The sequence below is a fragment of the Trichechus manatus genome, unplaced genomic scaffold (genome assembly GCF_000243295.1).
Source record: "Trichechus manatus latirostris isolate Lorelei unplaced genomic scaffold, TriManLat1.0 scaffold00094, whole genome shotgun sequence".
NCBI lineage: Eukaryota > Metazoa > Chordata > Mammalia > Sirenia > Trichechidae > Trichechus > Trichechus manatus.
This window is the reverse complement of record NW_004444030.1, coordinates 2,269,589-2,277,805: the sequence shown is the minus strand read 5'-3', so window position 1 is coordinate 2,277,805 and position 8,217 is coordinate 2,269,589.

The following is an 8,217-nucleotide window of genomic DNA, read 5'->3' as shown; positions in this document are numbered from 1 at the left end:
GATTGATGGTTGAATAGAGAAAAGGATGGATACATAATAAGAACAAGTTTAGAAAATGTCAATTTTTGAATCTAGCCAGTGGATACACTGGGTGCTCACTTTAAAATATTTTCAACTTTGCTTTTTGTTTGACACTATTCATAATAAAATGTTAGAAGAAAGAGTATTAGTCATCCTGGTTAAGGCCCTGTTTATCATTCACTTTGACTTTTGCTCCAGGCTCTTAAATGGTATCCTTGTCACTGATATTCACCCTCTACTCAATGTTCATATTGGTGCCAGAGCCATCTGACTAAAAAGAAAATACAATAATGCCATTCTCTTTAGCTTGACATAAAATGTTCTTCAAAGTCTAATTCCCATCTGAGCCCTAGGTTTACCTATCTTTACTCCACCCATGTACACTGCGAGTCAGCCATGTTGAATGTCAGTGATTTTAAGGACAACCTAAGAAAGCCCTACTCAGTCTTCCAATCCCAGAACAAATGTCACCTCTGATGTGAAACCTGATTAACTTTCTCAGTCACTACCTCCTTAGTGTTTCCCTATCACATACTCAATACCATTAATAAAGCATTGCTTACACTGTATTGTGATCTGTTTGTGTTTCTATCTCATATATTAGATCAACAATTCTCGGACTTCAGCACGCATCAGATCACCTGAAGGACTGTTAACACACAGATAACTGGACTTCATCTCTACAGTTCCTGATTTAGTAGGTCTTGGGTGGGGCCTTAAAATTTGTATTTCTATTAAATTCCCAGGTGATACCGATTGGTCCAGGTATCATACATTTTAGAACCACTGTATTGAAAAATTACATACTAGAAAGGTACAATCGGCCCTCCATATCCACGGGTTCCACATCCGCAGACTCACCCAACTGCAGACTGATAATATTTGGGTGGGTGGGGGTGGGGGTGGGCAGAAGAAAGTTCCAAAAGTCAAAACTTGAATTTACAGCACCTAGCACCATGCTCCTTACCCTTTGCTATGGAGTCTATTCCTACTCATAGTGACTCTGTAGGACACAGTAGAACTGCCCCACAGGGTTTCCAAGGAGCACCTGGTGTATTTGAACTGCCAACCATTTGGTTAGCAGCTGTAGTTCTTAACCACTACACCACCATCTGCCTGAAGGAAGAAGTCCAAGTTGCACTGAAGGCATTGGGGAAAAACAAGGCTGTAAGAATTGACGGTATATCAATTGAGATGTTTCAACAAAAGGATGCAGCGGTGGAACTGCTCACTGGTCTATGCCAAGAAATTTGGAAGACAGCTCTGTGGCAAACTGACTGGAAGAGATCCATACTTATGCCTATTCCCAAGAAAGGTGATCCAACTGAATGTCGAAATTATCGAACAATATCATTAATATCACACTCAAGTAAAATTTTGCTGAAGATCATTCAAAAGCGGCTGCAGCAGTATATTGACAGCGAACTGCCAGAAATTCAGGCCGAATTTAGAAGAGGATGTGGAACCAGGGATATCACTGCTGATGTCAGATGGATCCTGGCTGAAAGCAGAGAATACCAAAAAGATGTTTACCTGTGTTTTGTTGACTATGCAAAGGCACTGGACTCTGTGGATCATAACAAATTATGGATAACATTGCAAAGAATGGGAATTCCAGAAGATTTCACTGTGCTTATGACGAACCTGTACATAGATCAAGAGGCAGTTGTTCAAACAGAACAAGGGATACTGTGTGTTTTAAAATCAGGAAGGGTGTGCATCAGGGTTATATCTTTCACCCTACCCATTCAATCTGAATGCTGAGCAAATTGTCCAAGAAGCCGGACTATATGAAGAAGAACCGGGCATCAGGATTGGAGAAAGAGTCATTAACAACCTCCGTTATGCAGATGACACAGCCTTGCTTGCTGAAAGTGAAGAGGACTTGAAGCACTTACTGATGAAGACCAAAGACCACAGCCTTCAGTATGGATTACACCTCAACATAAAGAAAACAAAAATCCTCACAACTGGACCAGTAAGCGACATCATAATAAACAGAGAAAACACTGAAGTTGTCAAGATTTCATTTGGATCCACAATCCACAATCCACACCCATGGAAGCAGCAGTCAAGAAATCAAAAGACGTGTTGTACTGGGCAAATCTGCTGTGAAAGACCTCTTTAAAGTGTTGAAAAACAAAGACGTTACCTTGAAGACTAAGCTGTGTCTGACCCGAGCCATGGTATTTTCAATCACATCATATGCATGTGAAAGCTGGACAATGAATAAGGAAGACCAAAGAAGAATTGATGCCTTTGAATTGTGGTGTTGGTGACGAACATTGAATATACCATGGACTGCCAAAAGAACGAACAAATCCTTAGAAGCAAGGATGGCAAGACTATGTCTTACATACTTTGGACATGTTATCAGGAGGGATCAGTCCCTGAAGAAGGACATCGTGCTTGGTAGAGTACAGGGTCAGCAAAAATGAGGAAGACCCTCAATGAGATGGATTGACACAGTGGCTGCAACAGTGGGCTCAAGCATAACAATGATTCTGAGGATGGTGCAGGACTGGACAGTGTTTCGTTCTGTAGTACATAGGGTCGCTACGAGTCGGAACCAACTCGAGGGCACCTAACAACAACAACAACACCACTACGCTGAATCCCTTTGAATGAAGGGATGTGTAGGCATACCCTGCTGTAGCCTCCCACCATTTCATAGATCTTCAACCTCATTCCACCACTCCTTGTCTGAGCATTGTTCTCCTTACCTCTAGTAGTTTTTCCCCAAACAATACAGTATAACAACTATTTATACAGTATTTACATTGTATTTGGTATTGTAAGTAATCTAGAGATGATTTAAAGTATACAGGAGGATGTGCATAGTTCATATGCAAATACTATGCCATTTTATATAAGCAACTTGAGCATCAATGGATTTTGGTATCTGCACGGGTCCTGGAACTAATCTCCCATGGATACTGAGGGACAACTGTATTATGCCTGATTCATTTTTGTATCCTTAGAATACAGGACAATGCCTAGAATCGAGCTAACATTTAATAAATTCATGAATTTGAATCCCCACATCACAATTCATTTTACAAAGCATTTTTTTAAAATAACACTGTTTATGTGATGTGAAGTGAGCTTTTGGAACATGTCTATTCTTCCCTGATGGCTGCGCATTTTGAGAACATCATACAGGCACTCAGGCTACATCTAGTTCATAAAATCTGTAGCGCCTTTTGACAGCCTTTTTGTTGTTGTTGTTTTTAAAGCTTTAACTTCAATTGTCTACAGAAGATATCATTTTTGAATAGTCAGTACCAACAATTTCCAGGTCTTGCAGACTAGAATAGAAGCAATGCCTGTAAAATGTGGCAAAGAAAATAAAACTCACATATGCGAATTGCTGATCTAGTTGTACAGGTTAAGCTGTTAGGTGACAATTTTCATACATGGCCCTTTTGTTCTGAGATCACAACACTCTAACAGCTTGCCAGACTGGATGGAGTTAGGGAAACCCATGTGAACTGCTCCTGCCCTCCACTTCATCAGTAACCACAGCCTACATCTGTTATGGGTGAGCCAGGTAGGCCAAGGCAAAAAGTTGATAGATTCATAGCACCTTTGTGTGATAGGTTAAATTATGGCTCCCCAAAGATGTCAACACATTAGTCCCTGGAAGCTGTGACTATATTACCTTACATGGCAAAAGAGAATTTTGTGATTAAAGATCTTGAGATGGGTAGATTATCTGGGTGGGCCCAATATAATTACAAGGGTCTTTATAGGAGGGAGACAGGAAGATCAGAATCAGAGAAAGAGATATGACAAGGGAAGCAGAGACTGAATTGATGCTGAGTCATGAATCATGGAATATGGGAAGACTCTAGAACCTGAAAAGGAAGTGGATTCTCCCCTAGATCCTCCAGAAGGAACGCAGCCCTACCAACACCTTGATTTTAGCCCACTGAGACTAGTTTTGGACTTCTGACTTCAAGAATCATAAGATAACATTTTAAAATTTGTTTAAAGCCACTACATTTGTGGAAATTTGTTACAGCATTAATAGGAAACTAATACACCTTGCTGTTTTCTTATTAAAAATTCACTGGTTTATAGTTTAGCAGCTTTGAGAATTAATCCCAGACCTGAGGCAAACTACCAGGAATTCAAGTTTAAAATTCTGTAATCCCCACTGCTTGTTGTGTAAACTGTAACATATATCCCTGCAGAAAGAATCAATGTGGCGTCAAGGTAAGAGCTTGAAACAAGACTGAGAAGAGACACACCTCAGCCATAGTCCAGGCTTTATCACTTACATGTGTGTTTGGAGCAAGTCACTCATGTTTCCAGACCTCATCTGAAATTGTGGGGATTAGATTAGAATTAAATTATTTTTAATAGTATTTCCTGCACATTTATTTCTTTATCAAAGATGTGATGGAGTTTATTAGCCCACGTTTATGCCAACTGATTGGAGCAATGGGAAATAAACAGAGCAGGATTCAATATTCATGATAGGGGCAGTAAAATTTATTAAGAAAAAAAATGTTTAAAACACTCTCACACCTGGAAAGTGGAAGACTTTATCATTTTGGAAAAATAATAAGGTTATAAAATTTCACAGAGAAAAGTTAATTTAAATTTATTGCAATATTACCATCAATATAATTAATAAAAGCTGTCTGAGATCTCAGAACCTACTATACAGCCACAGTAGTCAAAACAGCCTGGTACTGGTGCAATGATGGACACATAGACTAATGGAACAGAATTGAGAACCCAGACATAAATCTATCCACCTATGAACAGCTGATCTTTGATAAAAGGCCAAAGTCCATTAAGTGGGGGAAAATACAGTCTGTTTAACAAATGATGCTCGCATAACTGGATGTCCACTTGTTAAAAAAACAAAAAAAAAAAAGGAACAGGACCCATACCTCACACCACACACAAAAACTAACTCAAAATGTCTCAAAGACCTAAATGTAACCCCTAAAACTATAAAGATCACGAGAGAAAAATAGGGACAATGCTAGGGGCCCTAACATATGGCATAAACAGAATATCAAACATAACTAAAAATGCACAAACAGCAGAAGATGACTAGATAAATGGGAGCTCCTAAAAAGTAAACACTTATGCTCATCAGAAAAAGAGAACCTACAGACTAGGAAAAAGGTATTGGCTGTGACATATCCGACAAGGGTCTAATCTCTAAAATCTATAGAATACTTCAACACCTCAACAACAAGAAGACAATCCAGTTTAAAAATGGACACAGGATATGAACAGACACGTCACCAAAGAAGACATTCAGGTGGCTAACAGACACATAAGGAAATGCTCGTGATCATTAGCCATTAGAGAAATGCAAATCAAAACTACAATGAGATACTATCTCACCCTGACATTACAGGCACAAATAAAAAAAAAAAAAAACAGAAAATAACAAATGTTGGAGAGATTGTGGGGATATTGGAACTCTTATACACTGCTGATGGGAATGTAAAATGGTAGGTCTTAGATATCTAGTGCTGCTATAACAGAAACACCACAAGTGGATGGCTTTAAGAGAAATTTATTCTCTTACAGTCTAACAGGCTAGAAGTCCAAATTCAGGGCCCCTACTCCAGGGGAAGGCTTTCTCTCTGTCGGTTTTGGAGGAAGGTCCTTGTCATCAATCTTCCTCAGGTCAAGGAGCTTCTCAGCACAGGAACCTCAGATCCAAAGGACATGCTCTGCTCCCAGCATTGTTTTCTTGGTGGTAAGAGGTCCCTATGTCTCTCTGTTCACTTCTCCCTTTTATATCTCAAAAGAGATTGGCTTAAGACACGATCTAATCTTGTAGATTGAGTCCTGCTTCCTTAACATAACTGCCTCTAATTCCATCTCATTAACATCATAGAGATAGGATTTACAACACATAGGAAAATCACATCAGATGACAAAATGGTAGACAATCCCACAATACTGGGAAACATGGACTAGCCAAGTGGACAGGTATTTTTTGGGGACATGATTCAATGCATATCATGGTACAACCACTATGGAAAACAGTATGGCTCTCCCTTAAAAAGTTAGAAATAGAAATACCATATGACTCAGCAATCCCACTCCTAGATATATACCCTAAAGAAATAAGAGCTGTGACATGAAAAGACATATCTATGTTCATTGCAGCATTATTCACAATAGCAAAGAGATAGAACAACCTTAGTGCCCATCAATAGGTGAATGGATTAACAAACTGTAGTACATACACACAATGGAATACTATACAATGATAAAGAATACTGACGAATCTGTGAAACATTTCACATGGATGAATTTGGAGGACATTATGCTGAGTGAAATAAGTCAATCACAAAAGGACAAATATTGTATGAGACCACTATTCTAAAGAAACAAGAAAAGGTTTACACACAGGAAAAAAAAATTCTTTGATGGTTACCAGGGATGGGAGGAGGAGAGAGGGAAAGTTCCCAAATAGACAGAAGACACATTGTTAATATTGGTAACGGGAAAAGCAACACACAACCTGGGGAAGTCTGCAAAACATGACCAAGGCATGGGGAGGACACTGAGAGGAATGCAAGAACAAAGGGCAACAATGGTAATTACTGCAAGAAGAGTATTAAAAAACACCAATTTATGAATGGATACATAGGTAGATAGGTGTGGGAGGGTGTAAAGGAACACACTCACCTGCAGATATAGGTTTGGTGGTGGCTATTTCTACATACATAACTGTAGGTGCCATTTATATATTAATATAGACAATACAGCACATAAGGGCCACAGTCAGGGCAACTCCTTAGACATAACTACACACCTCATGGGCAAAGTTCCTAGCCTTGAAGGTGAAGGTCCATAGACTCGGGGGACAGCTCCATCAATTGGCATAGCATAGTTCATAAAGACAAAGTTTTGCATCCTGCTTTGGTGAGTAGTGTCTGGGGTCTTAAAAGTTTGTGAGCCACCATCTAAGATATATCTATTGGTCTCTAACCATCTGAAGCAAAGGAGTGTGAAGAAAACCAAAGACCCAAGGGAGCAATTAATCTAAAGGACTAATGGACCACATGAACCACAGCCTACATGACCCCGTCACCAGAAGAACTAGATGGTACCCAAATACTACTACTGACCTCTCTGACTGGGATCACAACAGAGGGTCCCGGAGAAAGTGGGGGAAACTGTAGAACAAAAAATCAAATTCACAAAAAAGACCAGACTTACTGGTCTGAGAGAGACTGGAGGAACCCTCGAGACTATGGCCCTAAGACACCCTTCTGAACTGGAAAGGAAGCCGGTGTCAGAGACCACTTTTCAGCCAAATCATAGACAAGCCCATAAAATAAACAATAACACCCGATAGGAACGTGCTTCTTAGAACAATCAATTACAAGACATCAAAAGGGCAACATTTGCCCGAACGCAAAGATGAGAAGGCAGGAAGGGGTAGAAAATCAGGATGAAAGGAAACAGGGAAACTAGGGCGGAAATGGGGAGAATGCCAACACATTGTGGGGAATGAAACCAATGTCATGGAACACTTATGTACAAACTATTGAATGGAAAACTAATTTGCTCGTAAACTTTCATGTAATGCAAATTTAAAAAAAAAGAATTGTCTTAAGCGAGAGAAGAAAATAATCAGATAGATCATCTCAAAATATCAATGCCTATCTTCCTACATTATATTTTATATATTTATTCTGTTGCTGTTTAGATTATTCCATACGTGTTACATTTTACATTTAATTTTTCAAGTAAAATCAAGTGGAGTATTAATCTCAGTTTACCAAACAAAGAGAAGAATTGCTCTAGCAGTTAATATGGGAAGCACAGAGATCTGAGTCTAGTGCAGATAAAAATATACCTGTATTTGGTTCCATGCTTCTCCTTCATTGCTGTCATGGATGTTCTCCAGTTATTCTAAGTGACATCCACATCCAGAGGCAACTGATTGTATCTGGTTATAGGAATGAATTCTTAGGTTTTGTTATCTCGGCAAGGCTCAAAGCGAAACTTGTATGATTTCCTGTCAGTCTAGTCCTTTCCCTCTTTTACTATCCCCACTTCTTACTGTGCTTCTGACCCATCCACCCAGTCATTGGAGAAGGGGAGAGGAGATAAAGATCCTTTGCCCAGAAGATGAATGTAGAAGGACAGAAGAAGGAGTGAGGACATAGGAAAGGAAAGATGGGGTCATTTGAAAGATATTTA